Source organism: Oncorhynchus keta, chromosome 2 (assembly GCF_023373465.1).
Source record: "Oncorhynchus keta strain PuntledgeMale-10-30-2019 chromosome 2, Oket_V2, whole genome shotgun sequence".
Lineage (NCBI taxonomy): Eukaryota > Metazoa > Chordata > Actinopteri > Salmoniformes > Salmonidae > Oncorhynchus > Oncorhynchus keta.
In genome coordinates this window covers 15,717,194-15,723,884 of record NC_068422.1, presented here as the reverse complement: position 1 = coordinate 15,723,884, position 6,691 = coordinate 15,717,194, and the positions used below count along the sequence as shown (strand labels likewise).

At 45.0% G+C, this 6,691-nt stretch overlaps 1 long non-coding RNA gene across 1 annotated transcript; it reads left to right on the top strand.

Annotated features, from left to right (window-relative positions):
• Positions 1 to 3,962: 3,962 nt before the first annotated feature.
• LOC127910077 (uncharacterized) lies at positions 3,963 to 6,324 on the top strand. The gene is made up of 3 exons (XR_008073890.1): positions 3,963 to 4,091; positions 4,633 to 4,744; positions 5,719 to 6,324. It is a non-coding gene; the product is annotated as an uncharacterized LOC127910077 (long non-coding RNA).
• Positions 6,325 to 6,691: the final 367 nt, after the last annotated feature.

Sequence of the window (6,691 nt, the reverse complement as noted above, 5' to 3'; positions counted from 1 at the left end):
ACTTACAAGCCCTTAACCAACAGTGCCGTTCAAGAAAAGATAAGAGATATTTTACCAAATATACTGAAGTAAACAATAATAATAAATAACAACAACAAGGCTATATACAAGGGGGTACTGGTACCGAGTCAGTGTGCAGGGGTACAGGTTAGTTGAGGTCATTTGTACATGTACATGTAGGTAGAGATGATCCCTATAAGTGGGGCACAGGGCTCTTATTCATATCCACAGAGACCTGTGGTACACAGACAGACAGACAGACACATTTAATCCCTGATACATAAATACACGAAGCAATAGTATTCTCATCAGTGATGTATGTCTGAAGCTACATTATCGTTTCTGGCTGACCAAACCATCTGGAGACGGAGGTGGAGGCCCACGAGTCAAGACAATCCATATGACAATGTACAGGTCATTTAGAAAGTATTCAGACCCCTTAACTTTTTCCACATTTTGTTACCTTACAGCCTTGTTCTAAAATTGATTAAATAAAATGTTTTCCTAATCAATCTACAATACCCAATAATGACAAAGCAAAAACAGATTTTTAGAAATGTTTGAAAACGTATTTAAAAAAAATAAATATATATATATATATATCACACAAGTATTCAGACCCTTTACTCAGTACTTTGTTGCAGCACATTTGGCAGTGATTACAGCCTCAATGCTTCTTGGGTATGATGCTACAAGGTTGGCACACCTGAATTTGGGGAGTTTCTCCCATTCTTCTCTGCAGATCCTCTCAAGCTATTTTCAGGTCTCTCCAGAGATGTTCAAGAGGGGTAAAATCTTCTCCATCAAAAATAACATGTTCTAGTGGAACATTAGTCAAACCGACGAGAAGTGAAGGTTGTCCATCTGCTACTTCAGTTAGTTGAGACAGCTAATACATTTATGGAGATAGCATAACATGCACCATGCCCTAGCTGGCATACAGATTAATAGCCCCCATTGAAAAAGGTTGCTACAAAAAACTGCTACACAGTCTCTTTTTCATACTTGAAGAATGGGGAGCTCACGCTCTAATGAGAGAGAAAGGAAGGAGGAGAGAGAGAGATACACCATCAGAAAAAGAGAAAGGGTGAAGACAACCTTGAGCTGGTTCCTGGGGCAGGGAGCATTCTTTTAAATAATGGATGCACGCACATACCCACACAGACACCTGGAGCAGGGAGAAACAAGGAGAAACAGGTAGGAACAGGAAGAGACAGGGAGAAACAGGTAGGAACAGGGAGAAGCAGGTAGGAACAGGGAGAAACAGGTAGGAAAACGGAGAAACAGGGAGAAACAGGTAGGAACAGGTAGGAATAGGGAGAAACAGTTAGGAACAGGGAGAAACAAGGAGAAACAAGTAGTAAAACAGGGACAAACAAGTAGGAACAGGGAGAAACAAGTAGGAGCATGTTGGAAAACGGAGAAACAGGGAGAAACAGGTAGGAACAGGGAGAAACGGGGAGAAACAGGTAGGAACGGGGAGAAACAGGTAGGAACAGGGAGAAACAGGTAGGACCAGGGAGAAACAGGTAGGAAAACGGAGAAACAGGGAGAAACAGGTAGGAACAGGTAGGAACAGGGAGAAACAGGGAGAAACAGGTAGGAACGGGGAGAAACAGGGAGGAACAGGGAGAAACAAGTAGAAACAGGGAGAAACAGTTAGGAACAGGGAAAAACAAGGAGAAACAAGTAGGAACAGGGAGAAACAGGTAGGAACAGGGAGAAACAGGTAGGAACAGGGAGAAAAACAGGTAGGAACAGGAAGAAACAAGGATAATCAAGTAGGACCAGGGAGAAACAGGTAGCAACAGGGAGAAACAGGTTGGAACAGGGAGAAACAGGTAGGAACAGGGAGAAACAAGGATAAACAGGTGGGAACAGGGAGAAACAGGTAGGAACAGTGAGAAACAGGTAGGAACAGGGAGAAACGGGGAGAAACAAGTAGGAACAGGGAGAAATAAGGAGAAACAAGTAGAAACAGGAGAAACAGGTAGGAACAGGGAGAAACACGTAGGAACAGGGAGAAACAGGTAGGAACAGGGAGAAACAGGTAGGAACAGGGAGAAGCAAGGAGAAACAAGTAGGAACAGGGAGAAACAAGTAGCAACAGGGAGAAACAATTAGGAACAGGTAGGAACATGGAGAAACAGGGAGAAACAAGTAGGAACAGGGAGAAACAGGTAGGAAAACGGAGAAACAAGTAGGAACAGGGAGAAATAGGTAGGAACAGGGAGAAACAGGTAGGAACAGGAAAAACAAGGAGAAACAAGTAGGAACAGGGAGAAACAGGTAGAAACAGGGAGAAACAGGTAGGAACAGGGAGAAAAACAGGTAGGAACAGGAAGAAACAAGGATAATCAAGTAGGACCAGGGAGAAACAGGTAGCAACAGGGAGAAACAGGTTGGAACAGGGAGAAACAGGTAGGAACAGGGAGAAACAAGGATAAACAGGTGGGAACAGGGAGAAACAGGTAGGAACAGGGAGAAACAGGTAGGAACAGGGAGAAACAGGGAGAAACAAGTAGGAACAGGGAGAAATAAGGAGAAACCAGTAGAAACAGGGAGAAACAGGTAGGAACAGGGAGAAACACGTAGGAACAGGGAGAAACAGGTAGGAACAGGGAGAAACAGGTAGGAACAGGGAGAAGCAAGGATAAACAAGTAGGAACAGGGAGAAACAAGTAGCAACAGGGAGAAACAAGTAGGAACAGGTAGGAACATGGAGAAACAGGAGAAACAAGTAGGAACAGGGAGAAACAGGTAGGAAATCGGAGAAACAGGTAGGAACAGGGAGAAATAGGTAGGAACAGGAGAAACAGGGAGAAACAAGTAGGAACAGGGAGAAACAGGTAGGAACAGGGAGAAACAGGGAGAAAAAAGTAGAAACAGGGAGAAACAAGTAGAAACAGGGAGAAACAGGTAGGAACAGGAGAAACAGTTAGGAACAGGGAGAAACAAGGAGAAACAAGTAGGAACAGGGAGAAACAAGGAGAAACAAGTAGGAAAACAGGGACAAACAAGTAGGACCAGGGAGAAACAAGTAGGAGCAGGTTGGAAAATGGAGAAACAGGGAGAAACAGGTAGGAACAGGGAGAAACAGGAGAAACAGGTAGGAACGGGGAGAAACAGGTAGGAACAGGGAGAAACAGGTAGGAAAACAGAGAAACAGGGAGAAACAGGTAGGAACAGGGAGAAACAGGTAGGAACAGGGAGAAACAGGGAGAAACAGGTAGGAACGGGGAGAAACAGGTAGGAACAGGGAGAAACAAGTAGGAACAGGGAAAACAAGGAGAAACAAGTAGGATCAGGGAGAAACAGGTAGGAACAGGGAGAATCAGGTAGGAACAGGGAGAAAAACAAGGAGAAACAAGGAGAAACAGGGAGAAACAAGTAGGAACAGGGAGAAACAGGTAGGAAAACGGAGAAACAGGTAGGAACAGGGAGAAATAGGTAGGAACAGGGAGAAACAGGGAGAAACAAGTAGGAACAGGGAGAAACAGGTAGGAACAGGGAGAAACAGGGAGAAACAAGTAGGATCAGGGAGAAACAAGTAGAAACAGGGAGAAACAGGTAGGAACAGGGAGAAACAGTTAGGAACAGGGAGAAACAAGGAGAAACAAGTAGAAACAGGGAGAAACAAGTAGAAACAGGGAGAAACAAGTAGGAACAGGGAGAAACAAGTAGGAACAGGTAGGAAAATTGAGAAACATGGAGAAACAAGTAGGAACAGGGAGAAACAAGGAGAAACAAGTAGGAAAACAGGGACAAACAAGTAGGACCAGGGAGAAACAGGTAGGAACAGGGAGAAACAGGTAGGAAAACGGAGAAACAGGGAGAAACAGGTAGGAACGGGGAGAAACAGGTAGGAACAGGGAGAAACAGGTAGGAACAGGGAGAAACAGGTAGGAAAACGGAGAAACAGGGAGAAACAGGTAGGAAAAGGAGAAACAGGTAGGAACAGGGAGAAACAGGGAGAAACAGGTAGGAACGGGGAGAAACAGGTAGGAACAGGGAGAAACAAGTAGGAACAGGGAAAAACAAGGAGAAACAAGTAGGAACAGGGAGAAACAGGTATGAACAGGGAGAAACAGGTAGGAACAGGGAGAAAACAGGTAGGAACAGGAAGAAACAAGGATAATCAAGTAGGACCAGGGAGAAACAGGTAGCAACAGGGAGAAACAGGTTGGAACAGGGAGAAACAGGTAGGAACAGGGAGAAACAAGGATAAACAGGTGGGAACAGGGAGAAACAGGTAGGAACAGGGAGAAACAGGTAGGAACAGGGAGAAACAGGGAGAAACAAGTAGGAACAGGGAGAAATAAGGAGAAACAAGTAGAAACAGGGAGAAACAGGTAGGAACAGGGAGAAACAGGTAGGAACAGGGAGAAACAAGTAGAAACAGGGAGAAACAAGTAGGAACAGGTAGGAACATGGAGAAACAGGGAGAAACAAGTAGGAACAGTGAGAAACAGGTAGGAAAACGGAGAAACAGGTAGGAATAGGGAGAAATAGGTAGGAACAGGGAGAAACAGGGAGAAACAAGTAGAAACAGGGAGAAACAGGTAGGAACAGGGAAAAACAAGGAGAAACAAGTAGAAACAGGGAGAAACAGGTAGGAACAGGGAGAAACAGGTAGGAACAGGGAGAAAAACAGGTAGGAACAGGAAGAAACAAGGATAATCAAGTAGGACCAGGGAGAAACAGGTAGCAACAGGGAGAAACAGGTTGGAACAGGGAGAAACAGGTAGGAACAGGGAGAAAGAAGGATAAACAGGTGGGAACAGGGAGAAACAGGTAGGAACAGGTAGGAACAGGGAGAAACAGGGAGAAACAAGTAGGAACAAGTAGGAACAGGGAGAAACAGGTAGGAAAACGGAGAAACAGGTAGGAACAGGGAGAAATAGGTAGGAACAGGGAGAAACAGGGAGAAACAAGTAGGAACAGGGAGAAACAGGTAGGAACAGGGAGAAACAAGTAGGAACAGGAGAAACAAGTAGAAACAGGGAGAAACAGGTAGGAACAGGGAGAAACAGGTAGGAACAGGGAGAAACAAGTAGGAAAACAGGGAGAAACAAGTAGGAACAGGTCGAAAAATTGAGAAACATGGAGAAACAAGTAGGAACAGGGAGAAACAAGGAGAAACAAGTAGGAAAACGGAGAAACAGGGAGAAACAGGTAGGAACAGGTAGGAATAGGGAGAAACAGTTAGAACAGGGAGAAACAAGGAGAAACAAGTAGCAAAACAGGGACAAACAAGTAGGAACAGGAGAAACAAGTAGGAGGAGCATGTTGGAAAACGGAGAAACAGGGAGAAACAGGTAGGAACAGGGAGAAACGGGGAGAAACAGGTAGGAACGGGGAGAAACAGGTAGGAACAGGGAGAAACAGGTAGGACCAGGGAGAAACAGGTAGGAAAACGGAGAAACAGGGAGAAACAGGTAGGAACAGGTAGGAACAGGGAGAAACAGGGAGAAACAGGTAGGAACGGGGAGAAACAGGGAGGAACAGGGAGAAACAAGTAGAAACAGGGAGAAACTGTTAGGAAAAGGGAAAACAAGGAGAAACAAGTAGGAACAGGGAGAAACAGGTAGGAACAGGGAGAAACAGGTAGGAACAGGGAGAAAAACAGGTAGGAACAGGAAGAAACAAGGATAATCAAGTAGGACCAGGGAGAAACAGGTAGCAACAGGAGAAACAGGTTGGAACAGGGAGAAACAGGTAGGAACAGGGAGAAACAAGGATAAACAGGTGGGAACAGGGAGAAACAGGTAGGAACAGTGAGAAACAGGTAGGAACAGGGAGAAACGGGGAGAAACAAGTAGGAACAGGGAGAAATAAGGAGAAACAAGTAGAAACAGGGAGAAACAGGTAGGAACAGGGAGAAACACGTAGGAACAGGGAGAAACAGGTAGGAACAGGGAGAAACAGGTAGGAACAGGGAGAAGCAAGGAGAAACAAGTAGGAACAGGGAGAAACAAGTAGCAACAGGGAGAAACAATTAGGAACAGGTAGGAACATGGAGAAACAGGGAGAAACAAGTAGGAACAGGGAGAAACAGGTAGGAAAACGGAGAAACAAGTAGGAACAGGGAGAAATAGGTAGGAACAGGGAGAAACAGGTAGGAACAGGGAAAAACAAGGAGAAACAAGTAGGAACAGGGAGAAACAGGTAGGAACAGGGAGAAACAGGTAGGAACAGGGAGAAAAACAGGTAGGAACAGGAAGAAACAAGGATAATCAAGTAGGACCAGGGAGAAACATGTAGCAACAGGGAGAAACAGGGAGAAAAAAGTAGAAACAGGGAGAAACAAGTAGAAACAGGGAGAAACAGGTAGGAACAGGGAGAAACAGGTAGGAACAGGGAGAAACAGGGAGAAACAAGTAGGAACAGGGAGAAATAAGGAGAAACCAGTAGAAACAGGGAGAAACAGGTAGGAACAGGGAGAAACACGTAGGAACAGGGAGAAACAGGTAGGAACAGGGAGAAACAGGTAGGAACAGGGAGAAGCAAGGATAAACAAGTAGGAACAGGGAGAAACAAGTAGCAACAGGGAGAAACAAGTAGGAACAGGTAGGAACATGGAGAAACAGGGAGAAACAAGTAGGAACAGGGAGAAACAGGTAGGAAATCGGAGAAACAGGTAGGAACAGGGAGAAATAGGTAGGAACAGGGAGAAACAGGGAGAAACAAG